Source organism: Chelonoidis abingdonii, chromosome 11 (assembly GCF_003597395.2).
Source record: "Chelonoidis abingdonii isolate Lonesome George chromosome 11, CheloAbing_2.0, whole genome shotgun sequence".
Lineage (NCBI taxonomy): Eukaryota > Metazoa > Chordata > Testudines > Testudinidae > Chelonoidis > Chelonoidis abingdonii.
In genome coordinates, this window is record NC_133779.1 from 28,406,152 (window position 1) to 28,418,941 (window position 12,790).

Here is a 12,790-nt window from a genome sequence, read left to right on the forward strand (position 1 = left end):
GGATCGACCTAAGATACACAACTTCAGCTATGAGAATAGCATATCTGCTTCTGCTCCCCCGTCGACTCCGCTTGCACCTCTCGCAGTGCTGGAGTACCAGAGTCAATGGCAGAGCATTCGGGGATCGATTTCATCGCATCAACACTAGACGCGATAAATCGATCCCGGATAGATCGATCACTACCCGCCAATCCGGTGGGTAGTGTAGACGTACCTGAACTCTTCTCTCCCTTTAAGCCGTTCTTGGGAAACCATTAATTTTATCCTGTACAAAATGGGGTCTCCTTGTGTTTCATGTTGAAATGCCTATAATATTGTGGCACATAGTAATAGATATTCAGCTTAGAAAGGACCACACTGCTCACTTTGGCCTCCTGCATATTTCAGGCCAGAGAACGTCACACACAGCCAAGTGCTTCTGAGAATCCCACTAGGCATCTATCTGCATTTGTAGGTACCTAAATACTTTTAGAAATCAGGCCCTGGGCTCCCCACTAATCTTTAACTTGACCTGTTTCAGAGTGGTAGCCATGTTAGTCTGTATCGGCAAAAACAGCGAGGAGTTCTTGCGGCACCTTAGAGATTAACAAATTTATTTGGGCATAAACTTTCATGGGCTAGAACCCACTTCATCAGATGCATGGAGTGGAAAATACAGGAGCAGGTATAAATACATGAAAAGATGTGATTTGCCTTACCAAGTGTGAGGTCAGTCTAACAAGACAATTCAGTTGGCAGCAGGATACCAAGAGAGGAAAGATAACTTTTGAAGTGGTAATGAGAGTGGCCCATTTCAGACAGTTGACAAGAAGGGGTGTGTAACAGTAGGGGGAAATTAGTATTGGGGCAATAAGTTTTAGGTTTTCTAATGACCCATCTAACTTGTGTGAAAATTACAAGGTGTCTTACGTTCCTGAGGTTTGTACCACCAGTGAGTTAATGTCTGACAGGCTAAGGGAGTTCAATTTATTTAGCTTATCAGAAGGAAGGCTCAGAGATGGTTTGATTCCAGCATATAAGAGATTTCAGATAGCAGAGGGCTCTTCAATCTAGCAGATAAAGGCAGAACTAATAGATCTAATAGCTGGAAGTTGAAGCCTGAAAAATTAAACTGAAATAAGGTGCTGTGACATTACACCCCACATTCTTTATAGAAATAATGTTATGATATGACTATGGCATAACTAAGGTATGTTTTATGCAAGATGGGTCATGTAAGGTATCATTGGGAAGGTTATGATTTGCTGAATGTGATTATCCAATATGTGCACATATATCATTTCTGAATCTGAAGTTAGGAATATTGACTATGTAACAATTACAACTGTATGTGTAACTGGGGCGCCCACCAGACTGTAGGTCATCAGCCTGAATGAGCCATTTAAGAAGGACAATAGAACTTTGAAGATAATAATCTCCCACATTCCTAAGGAGCTTTCTGGGCTGCTTCTTTGACACTACAGGGTCAGGTGATCAGGTCACCTGGTTCTAGACCCCCATCAGTGTTTTTCCATTAAGGAGGTGTGGGGGGGTCAGACTGGGAAACAAAAGTTTCCTGCCTTATATAAATTCTATATAAGGCTGGGAAGTAAGGCAATCAGGTCTCTTCTCCATTGCCTTTCCATCGAGGGTGACCAGACTGCAAGTGTGAAAAATCGGGATGGGGGGGGGGTAAATAGGAGCCTATGTAAGAAAAAGATCCCAAAATCGGGACTGTCTCCTATAAAATCAGGACATCTGGTCACCCTGTCTCCATCCAAGAAGTAAGAGTGCTAAAAACACCTGAAGGGAAAGGCAGGAGCTGAGTCCAGGCTGAGACACAGTGGTGCAGCGAGCAGGGTAATGTGCACAGCTTATTGCACTACAACACTGGCGGTGATTTCTAGTGAGTTTTAAGCGTGTTGGCTAGAGAACAGACAAAGTATTACCAGTTTATTATTTTCTGTTTGCTTATTTTGGGCAAGGGAAGTAAGGCTAGAGAGGGGAGGGATAACTCTGTGGTTTGAGCATTGGCCTGCTAAACCCAACATTGTGAGTTCAGTCCCTGAGGGGGCCATTTAGGGAATTGGGGCACAAATCTGTCAGGGGATTGGTCCTGCTTTGAGCAGGGGGTTGGACTAGATGACCTCCTGAGGTCCCTTCTAGCCCTGATAGTCTGTGATTCTATAACAGGGTGAGGAAGCCCAGGTTGGTGGAATGGGCAGATGCAGGGGACACCAGCACATCAGGTGGCACCCCAGATGGGAGGTTCAACCCATCACAGGTGCATGTTTGTAACAATGATGGTAATTAGTGATTGAAACAGCTTTCCAAGGGGTGTGGTGGGTTGTCTGTCATCTCTAGTTGAAGATTGGATTTTGTTCTAAAGAAAAATTTCTCAGTTGAGTACAATTTGCATTGTCCTTTCCTAATAGTTATAGTTCATAGCTCGGCAGCTCCAGCAATGTGTGCTGGATTTTTAGATGGTCATAGTTAGTGACCAGCTCTACTGGATCTCCTCTCTTTCCTGTGTACATGTTGGAATTTAAAATAGTCAAACAGCATTAGCCAAGATACCCTTTTCAGGCTAGGCGTAGCTTCAGTCTGCTGTGCATATGGATCTTGATACAAATGCAGCTGGCTGCCTTTCCTACAAAATCAAGACTAAAAATGTTCATACTTGGGTGCGTAAAGTTAGGGACCTAGCCAGGGCCGTCCTTAGGATTTATGGTGCCCTAGGCAGGATTATTAAACTGGTGCCCCTGTGCCTGTCTTGCTCTTAGCAACACAAACATACGCTTACACTATTGGAAAACTTGCCACATGCATGTTATTAAAACCAGTTTAACATAGTTAAGCCACTGTAATGCTGATGGACTAGCACTAAAGAAGTAGCACTATAGAAAAAATTCTGATTTGACAGAATGATGCAAATAATATAATGTTTTTAATCTGTCAACATTTTATTGGAAATTTCTATGAAGATGAAATTGAAAGAAGGATTTGTTTTTAATTAAAAGCAATCTTTCTGGCTTTTTTGGCTGCAAAATCAGTAATAATGTCATCGTATGACATAGACAAAGTGATGTTTTGTTTGATTGCAAGAATAGCAAGACCAATCAAGTGTTCCTGACTTCTTGTAGAGCGGAGATAGCTTTTAATGAGCTTTAGTTTTGAGAAACTCTGTTCTCCTGATGCTACTGTTACAGGAATTGTCAGTAGAATACGAGTGGCAATGGACACATTAGGATATATGTCAACAAGTTTGCTGATATGAATAAACTGTACAAAGTCCATCATCGATTTTGCATGTGGCAACATTGATGACAGTGTACTCAATTCTTCCTACAGTTCAAGTCCATTTAAATCAAAATGATCGCCGTGCTTCAGGAGACTCTCTAGGTCAGGGGTCCCCAACGTGGTGCCCGTGGATGCCATGGCACCTGCTGGGGCCTCTCAGTACACCTGCGTACTGGCCGGCAGACGAGCATCCACCAAAATGCCGCTGAAATTCAGCCGACAAGCAGCGTCATCCAGAGGTGTTGCTGCCAAGTTTCAGAAGCATTTTGGCAGATGCTCATCTGCTGCCACGGTCCTTCGTCTGGCACCTGAGGGACCACTGCTCTAGGTTCTTGCACTTTGTCATTAGTTGCTCTTTTTTTCCTATTTCGTTGAATTTAGTCCTGCTCAGCCCGCTACCAGCTGAGTGAATGGAACCCCAAGCCAACAGCGGGTTGAGTGGCTCAGCCGGGGTCTCAGCCGCCAGCCTGCTCAGCCTGCTGCCAGCCTGGGGTTCCTTGGGGGTGCCCAGACCAGCAGTGGGTGCTGAGTGCAGGGGCGGCTCCAGGCACCAGTGCTCCAAGCGGGTGCCTGGGATGGCAAGCCACAGGGGATGCTCTGCCGGCGCCGCGAGGGCGGCAGGCAGGGTGCCTTCGGTGGCATGCCTGTGGAGGGTCCGCTGGTCCCGCGGCTTTGGTGGACCTCCCACTGGGTGCTGCGGACCAGCGGACCCTCTGTGCTTGGGGCGGCAAAATGTCTAGAGCCACCTCTGGCTGAGTGGGGCCGGCTGCCGGGACCCCAGGTGGCAATGGGGCAGCAGCTGGAACCCCAGAGCAGCAGCGGGCTGAGCTGCTCAGCCCGCCGCTGCGTGCTATCAAAAATCAGCTCACTTGCCACCTTTGGCACATGTGCCGTAGGTTGCCGACCCCTGTTTTATACACTAATAAGGAGATGAGCATATTACAGTTGTTGGAGGGCTCTATTTAGCAGTAACAGGGCTATAGGAAAGTCAGTCAACATTTTTTGTTTCTCTAATGAAAAGTGACCCACTCCTTTCCCCATACCAAACTTGTCACAAATAATTGTCAACAACTTAATTTTCTGTTTTTGGCTAAGATATTGATTTAAAAAAAATTGAAATGAATCAGGAATTGTTAAGCAAGATTTTTGGCGAAACGACATTTGTTAATGACAAATCTAAAATGGCACTACAGGTACTGCTTTTGATGCTGGCTCACCCCCCAGCCTGCCTGTTTCCCTACAGCTGCAGGTAGAGGGAAGAGTAGGTTGGAGAAAACTGCAGGACCCCCAAAATCCACACTCTTTGGGGTGCAGAGTGACATATAGCAGTCAGGCAAACCCAGGTCATATCACATCGCTCAGTTGGCACCACTTGCTCTATGTCTTCTCATTGTGATATTGGTGAAGTTATGCACATTGCATCTGATTTCAGGGCGTGGACACCCAGGAGCCACAGCACTTCATCCTCCTTGGCAGACTCCGCTCAGATAGTATGGATTTCATCTGCCAGCCTTTGGGGTGAGAGAAGCATCTCCATGCTAGGTGATCCAAATCCCAGATGTCAGATTTTATAGGGCCAGTCCTGAGAGTTGGGGCTTGTCGTATATAGGCACCAAGTGACGCCCCACCTAGGTGGCCAGACAGCAAGTGTGAAATCCGAGGACAGGGGGTCGGGGAATAGGAGCCTATGATAGAGAAAAAGACCAAAATAGACTGTCCTAAAAAGTGGGACATCTGCTCAGCCTATCCCAACCCCCTGTCCTGATTTTTCACACATGCTATCTGGCTATCCCCAGCCCAGTCCTGTGCAACCCTTCCAATCCTGGCTGCCTGTGAGGAAGTGAGTTACTTTCACTGTCATTCCTCAGCAGGCACCAGCCTCCCCTCCCCTCGCAGCACCTCACCCAACCCAGTCCTTACAGAAGGGAGGGGGGAAAGGGGATGCTCCATGGGAGTGAGGGAGAAAGGGGGGTACTCTGTGGGGCAGGGTGGAGAACAATGGATGTTATGGGGAGCAATAAAGGATACTGCCAGAGCTGCCAAGCCTGCCTCACCTCACGCTGGGGGAAAGAGTCACACTCACAGGTGAGTTCCTTCCCAGAGATCCCAGCAGCCAATCCCCTCCCTCAGACTGTGCTGCATTCAGCTCTCTCTAGGACCCAGCAGCCCTACTCTTACATGCTCCACTGCTTCCCGTCTGTCCGCGCTCCCGGCAGAGTGGTGCCTCCAGGTAGAGTGGTGCCCTAGGCAGCTGCCTGTTCTGCCTATGGCTAAGGACGGCCCTGGACCTAGCTCTGTATTCAGATAGCTAAATCAAAGTGTTGGTTTCATTTTCATCACCAACCTTAATGGCAGCTAAATAGGCTGCTCCCATAGGCATTTGTTGCCTAAAGAAAGGTTTACCATGAGTGCTTAGCCTAAGGTACCCAAGTGTGAAAATGTTGGCATTATAGACTAAAGACACCTCTGCTGGGTATTGCTCTGTTTGCAACCATGTGCCTGAATGACGGATAGATTGATGGAGCATGGAAATGCTGAATTAATATAGTGCCCAAAATTACAACAATTTTTGCAGAGATCAGTCTGCATGCTGAGCCTTCTGAAGAGGGGAACTAGAAAAGTGACCTTTACTACATCAAGGATTGAGCTGCATGGTCTAGGCTGAATTGAGATCTTCAAAGTCATGTTGAAGAGTCATTGGAAAGAATAGAAAGAGCAGAAATATTCACATGGAAACCTACTTGTTCAATGTTAGAAGTCTGGAGCTCCCAGAATACCACAAAACATGCGTACAAAGCCTTGACATGTCCCAACCAATCATTGCTACAGAGGGTTCAGCTACATGAAATCTTGTTGCACATCAGCAAGAAGCTATACAATATATCTGAATTTGCCATTAGTTCATCAGAGGGCATCTACTGCTTCTGAGCTGATAGTGAACAAACCCACATCAGGGTCCTTTATGCTGTTGCTTCTTATAGGATCCAGGGCCCAGTAATGGATAACCAAACAACCGTTCTGCCTGGGAAGTTTTAGAGCCCTCTCCTGGAATGCACACTATGCAGCTGGGTCACTGCATGGACCTTTCATCTGAAAGAGCGAATTTCTCAAATTAACAGCTCTTGGAGGCCCATAGAATGAGGATTAGGGTATGTTTACTTTGTTTGTTCCTTTTCTCCAAGTGAGGCAGAGCCTGAAGTATCAGTGACGCCAACCGTGTGTGTGTGAGAGTGAGAGAGAGAGAGGGAGAGAGAGAGAGGTGCTGTATGATGTGGTGGCACACTCAGCCCTGAAGCAGTAGCCTTTACCACTGCCGAACTCCCAGGGCAGATGGGATACGTCCAGCTAAGTCCCTTCGGAGACATGGCAAACTGCCACTGCCCACTGCCCCTCTCAAGCCCAGATTTTACCCACAGGCCAGAAGGAACATTTGTGGGTTATTTTGGAAAGCCTCAATGGTTGGGCTGCCCTAGGATGCAGAATTGCTGGGCTCCAGTCCTTGGCTGCACTGACTGGCACATTGCTTTTGAAGACTAGCGAAGCAGCTATCAAGCCAAAGGGACAGGGTTCATAGAACTCAGCAGCTCCAGTGGCTCTCAGTGGGTGGGGGAACACTCTCTGTTGATTTAGTGGGGAAATCTGGCCTGGCATAGACAGCCATGGGGTGATCATCCCAGCGAAGAGAGCAGAGCTGGCGCAGCAGCCAGCATAGGGGGTGTTGCCATGAAAAGGGGCCTGGCTGAGGCGTCTCTGTACCCTCAGTTGCAGTAATGACCCTTGGGACCATTAATGAGTAGTGCAAGGATCCCAACTGCTCAGCATTGCTCAGGGAACGAAATGGAGCACAGCTGGGCCAGCATTCCATGCAAAGACAGCTTTGCTCACAGATCACCCATTCCCGTGAGTGGGCTGCAGCCACACTAAGGCTTCCTTATTTAGAACAGATACACCCCAGCATCATGCACTGTGGTAACAAAAAGGCTGCCAGCATGGGCTGAAGGGATGTCCAGCCAAGCTCAGTGTGTGTGAGGGGCGATGATAACGATTGCAAAGGGGAATGGCAGATTCTCTGAAATGCTCACGCAGTTAGGAATGGGGATGTTGCTGGAAAGGGCTGAAGTGAAACAGACAGTGCTTGCTCTCTGCAAGGAATTGAGTGGGTGGTAGAAAGTGACAGGAAACTAGCGCAGCCTCTGTGTTTGCATGGTGAGCGCTGTGTGATGGTTTTGTTGGAATTTGTGAATGGTCTGAAGAGTGTGGAGACTGTAGTTAAAGCTTGCACTTTGTGTAAGAGATACACACTGTCCAATGCCTTCTCCCCTGGAAAGTGCTGTGGAGTCATCCAGCTGTGCATAGTATATAACTAACAAACAAGGAAAGACAGATGCAGAAAAACTGATTGAAAAAAGGGCCACGCGTGATGCCAAAGTCTTCAATGGGAGCCTACACCTCACTATCTGACAACCTTGCTCCTCACAGATCTTATGTACAAGCCTCAAAAGGTCACATGAGATACTGTGACATCACTGCCAGATATGCCAGATAGCCATACAATATATAACTAACAGGCACACTCAACTCCTGGGAAGACAGGACAGAGATCTGTGCAGGAACCAGAGCCTTCTGGGATACTTATCTGATTAAATAGCAGCTACAGATTACAAATCCCCCTCCCTCATCCTCCAGACTCCTACAGATTTTGTGTATTCTGTAGTTAGAACTATTTTTCAGGGCAATTGGTGATGTGATAATTAACCAAAAGAAGCTTATAAATATGTGATAAAATTCCCTACCTTTCATGTTACATCTCCGGTTGTCTAGTCTTCCTCTAGTGAATAGGCTTGATGCCAGAATCGTTGGGTGAGGTTCTCTGGCCTGTGTTATCTAGGAGGTCAGGCTGAGTGATTAGACTAGTCTCTTCTGGCCTTAAAATCTATAAATCGATGATCTTTTTATAATGCATTTGAATTATATGTATTTATAATTAGATATACAAGTGATATAGAAAGTTTAACAGCTTTTTGCTTTTGATGGGATGTGGGGCAGGAGTTGAATGAACAATACTGCAATGACAACATCATCTGCTCGCTATTGTGACTCTGGGCTGAGGTCCCAAGTGTTTGCCAGAGTAAAATGAATGGGTCTCTGCAAACTGAGCTTTCCTATCAGGTGTGGCTCCATCACAGCTGTCCTACGCATTATTGGCAATAGGGCCACAAGCCAGTGGGGAACTGTTTGTTCACTGGAATGTGAAAAGAACTTGCTAATGGAAATGGATCTCAGGGGAACATCAGCTGGTTTTCAGTGTCAAAAGGAGGCGTTTGCAGAGACTTGTGAGTTAGATGTTTCCTTTGTGGTATCCTGGAGCTGCCATTGCCCCCACACAACTGCTCTCATGCGGAGGCACATTTTAAAGAAAGAAAGACCCTTCTGCAAGTTGCTGAGGTTTGCAAATCCCACTGGAGCATCACCCATTGAGGAGTTCTCCTCCTCCCAGCAATGAGCTGAGTTTTGCTATGAAAGCAAATGAAGAGAACTTGCCAAGCTGGGCGGTTAAAGAAATGCCAAAGTTAGGGTTACCTTTGCAACCTGACTTCAGTCCCCTAGCCTGGTATTGGTCCTGGGCAACCTAATGGAGCAGCTAATACAGAAAGAATTCAAGGAGGGCAATAGAATTAATGCCAATGAACAGGGATTTATGGGAAATAGAGCCAATCAAACTAACTCTGGATCTTCTTTTGGGGAGATTACACGTTTGATTGATAACATGTAACTATAATTTGCTTAGGCTCTTGTCAGGCACATGATTTGTTACCACATGACATTTTGATTAGGAAACTAGAGTGATACAAATTCGACATGGATTTAAAACAGGCTAACAGAAGGTTCTCAAAATGTAATTGTTAACACGAAATCATCACTGAGCCTCTGGGTTTCTAATGGGGCCCTCAGGGATCCATTCTTGGTCCTACACTATTTAACATTTTTACCAGTGACCTGGAAGAGAACATAAAATTACCACTGATGAAGTTTGCAGATGACACAAAGATTGTGGGAGTGGTAAATACTGAAGAGGACAGGTCTCTGATACAAAGAGATATGGGTCTCTTGGTAAGCTGGGTGCAAGCAAACAATACGTTTTAATACAGCCAAACATAAAGTTGTACATCGAGGAAAGGAGAATGTTAGCCATACTTACGGAATGGGGGCTCCGTCCGGGGAAAAAGAGACTTTGAAAAGTCTTTGAGGGTCATGGTGGATGATCAGCTAAACATGAGTTCCCCATGAAACACAGTGGCCAAAAGTGCTAATGCGATCCTGAGATGTATAAACAGGGAAATCTCAAGTAGGAGTAGGGAGGTTATATTAACTCTGGTTTTGGCACTAGTGTGACCCCTGCTGCAATGCTGTGTCCAATTCTGGTTTCCATGATTCAAGAAGAATGTTAATAAATTGGAGGGGGTTCAAAGAGCCACAAGAATGATTAAAGGATTCAGAAACATGCCTTATAGTGACAGACTCAAGCAGCTCCATCTATTTAGTTTAACAAAGAGAAGGTTGCAGTTGATCACAGTCTATAAATACCTTCATGCTGAGCAGAAATCTGATAATAAGGGCTCTTCATTCTAGCAGACGAAGGTGTAACAAGGTTCAAGCTGGAGCTAGACAAATTCAAACTTGAAATAAGGTGTAAATATTCAGCAATGAAGGTAATTAACCAAGGGCGGTGGTGGATGCTCCATCAGTGGCAAGTTTTAAATCAAGTTTGGATGTTTTTCTAAAAGATCTGCTCTAATTTAAACAGGAATTAAGTCAGGGCAGGTCTGTGGCCTGTGCAAGGCAGATGATCACAGTGCTCCCTTCTGGCCTTATAATGTCTGTATCTACGAATTAAACGGCCTCAGGCTGTTCCTCTACATAAGGTCATACTGCAGGTGTGGCCAGCCTGTCACATGCGGCTCTTCAGAAGTTAATATGCGGCTCCTTGTATAGGCTCCAACTCTGGGACCAGACCTACAGATGCCAACTTTCCAGTGTGCCGGGGAGTGCTCACTGCTCAACCCCTGGCTCTTCCCGCCCCCTCCCCTAAGCCTGCCATGCCCTCGCTCGTCCCCCTCCACCCCAGAGCCTCCTGCACGCTACGAAACAGCTGATCGGGTGGTGTGGGGAGGGAGGAAGAGGTGCTGATTGGCGGGGCAGCCAGTGGGTGGGAGGCGCTGGGGGGGGGGGCTGATAGGGGGCTGCTGACATATTACTGTGGCTCTTTGGCAATGTACATTGGTAAATTCTGGCTCCTTCTTAGGCTCAGGTTGGCCACCTCTGTCATACTGAGATGTAACATCTTAGATACATACTTGTCTTTGTGTTTTCCATTCTTGCATTGTCCCCATCTCCCACTGCTATTGACTTAAAGTGGATCCTGTGGAAGCATCCTCCGTGCTGCCCAAGTTCAAGGTCATCAGCTGTGACTTGGGCAAGGAGGGGAAGTTTCCTGCATGCTTTTCCTTATCTCTGATGCACCAGTCTGGTCCCACGTTAACACCTCAGCAGCTCTTGCTCAGAGGACTACTTGTCAGGGTTGTCTTAGCAGCGTGTTCTCAGGATTGCTCACCTGACAGTGCCTGGTGTGCAGATGGGAAGTGGCTTGGTGTCTCATGTTTTCTGTCGGAGGTTTGCTTGGGAAGCTTGGGTTGTTCCATGTAGGCGTGAGAAGTGAATTGTCTAGCTAGGATTTAGTGAGGTGTAACAATGACACAACACTCTGGATAGGCCTCAGTAAAGTACCTTCCATGTGTGCATGCTCCAGGGGTCTTGCTTTGTTCGCTTCATGAAAATGAATAAAGCTTCAATTGGAATCGGAAAACGAACAAACCCACGACCAAGGGGAAATGGCTGCTTTGGTGGATGCTGAAGGGCTGAGAACACCTAGCTGAGTGCCTCAGGGACTCTTGAAGATTCTTTGGGGATTCCCTTACCTCCAGAAATGCTCCACCATGCCCCATCCCAGTCCCATCCTCTATGTTCCATCATGCAGCATCACCCATTGAATCTTATTGCCTGCCCCCACCCCCGCCCCCGCCCCGCCCACCCTTGTCGATTGCATCAACATGGCTAGTGCAGGCTGTCCTAGCAGAAAGATATGCAAGGAGAGAAGGAAGGGATCTAAGACTGACAGGCAACGTAAGGGAGGTCAGTTCTGCTCATAGGTACCCAATAACTGGGTAACAGACTACAGTAGTGAAATCAGGGAACCAGCGAACATTTATAGAGAGAAACAAGCCTCAGAGCCCAAGTCTGATCTCCCCAGTAAGGGTGTGAGTCAACAGGAATTCCAGTGCAGTTACACTGACGCGAGTGAGATTGTGTCCAGCACTTCTGAGCTACGGACACAAGAGCCCTCTGTGCTGAAGACAGCGGGGAGGGAGTTTTTCAGTGAGACATCGCTGTGTCAGACAGTGCTGGTTAATTGAAACCAAAACTTTTCCCGGGAATGTATTGGTTTCAACAAAACTTTTGTTGGGAAAGTTTCTCGGGTCTAAGAGATGGAATTTCTGGTCAAACCCAGAGAGAGGGAGTGACTGCCACTCCAGAATAGCCAATAGCCCAGGGGTCAGGATACTCATCTGGGATGAGGGAAACCCAGGTTTAAATCTCTTCTATGCTTGAATCAGAGCAGGGACTTGAGTCTGTGTCTCATCCCTCATGAGTGACCTAATTACCTGGTTCTTCTTGCATGGTTTGTCTCTCTCTCTCTTGTGCTTTTCACTAACAGTTTTGAAAGGTCTCATTTTTGTTCTGATGCAGAACAAATGTCAAAATCTCACAATTGTTTGTGAAACGGAATTCTTGTTTTCTGGCCAGCTCTAGTGCAGAACATACAGTACCTCTGTTGTATAGCATAGTAAATCTATCTAGTGGGGAAAGGTTGAGAGCTCATCTCAGTAACATAAGGCTATTAAATCTTAGATAGTTATATGGCCCCCATTGAAGTATCAGAGTGTCTCACTGTCATTAATGTATTTACTTATCCCGTAACCCCTGTGAGGCAGGCAGTGCTCTCTCCCCATTTTACAGAGGGCAATATGAGGCACAGAGAGACTCAATGAATTGCCAAGATAGCACCCAAAGTTTGTGGCGTAGTAGGGAATTCAGCGCAGGACTCACATGTCCCAAACAAGTGCCCAGATCACTGTCTGATTTATTCTCTCTACACTACAACAGTATTCTAACTGAAAAACAACAACCCAAGTATCAGAAAGCCAGGAACCAGAGTTAAGGTTCAATGTACGTATAAAGGAATATTTGAGAGTCTGGAAATACACAGTTGCTGAGGCAGCTTCAAGAGAACCACCAAGTGCCAGCTGATACGGCCATTTTGTGCACAGACAACTTTACACCAGGTGCAAGTGGGAGGCCACAACTCATTTCACACCAACCATTGAACAGCCTTTGGACAGCAGTATCTTCTGATCTCCCGTCTGGATCTGAAACCAGAGGATGGAAATGAAAA

The 12,790-nt window shown here is 46.6% G+C and overlaps 1 protein-coding gene across 1 annotated transcript in view; it reads left to right on the top strand.

The window, feature by feature from the left end:
• Positions 1–12,790, top strand: part of FBN3 (fibrillin 3) — a 264,037-nt gene that overhangs the window by 34,712 nt on the left and 216,535 nt on the right. The window lies entirely within an intron of this gene.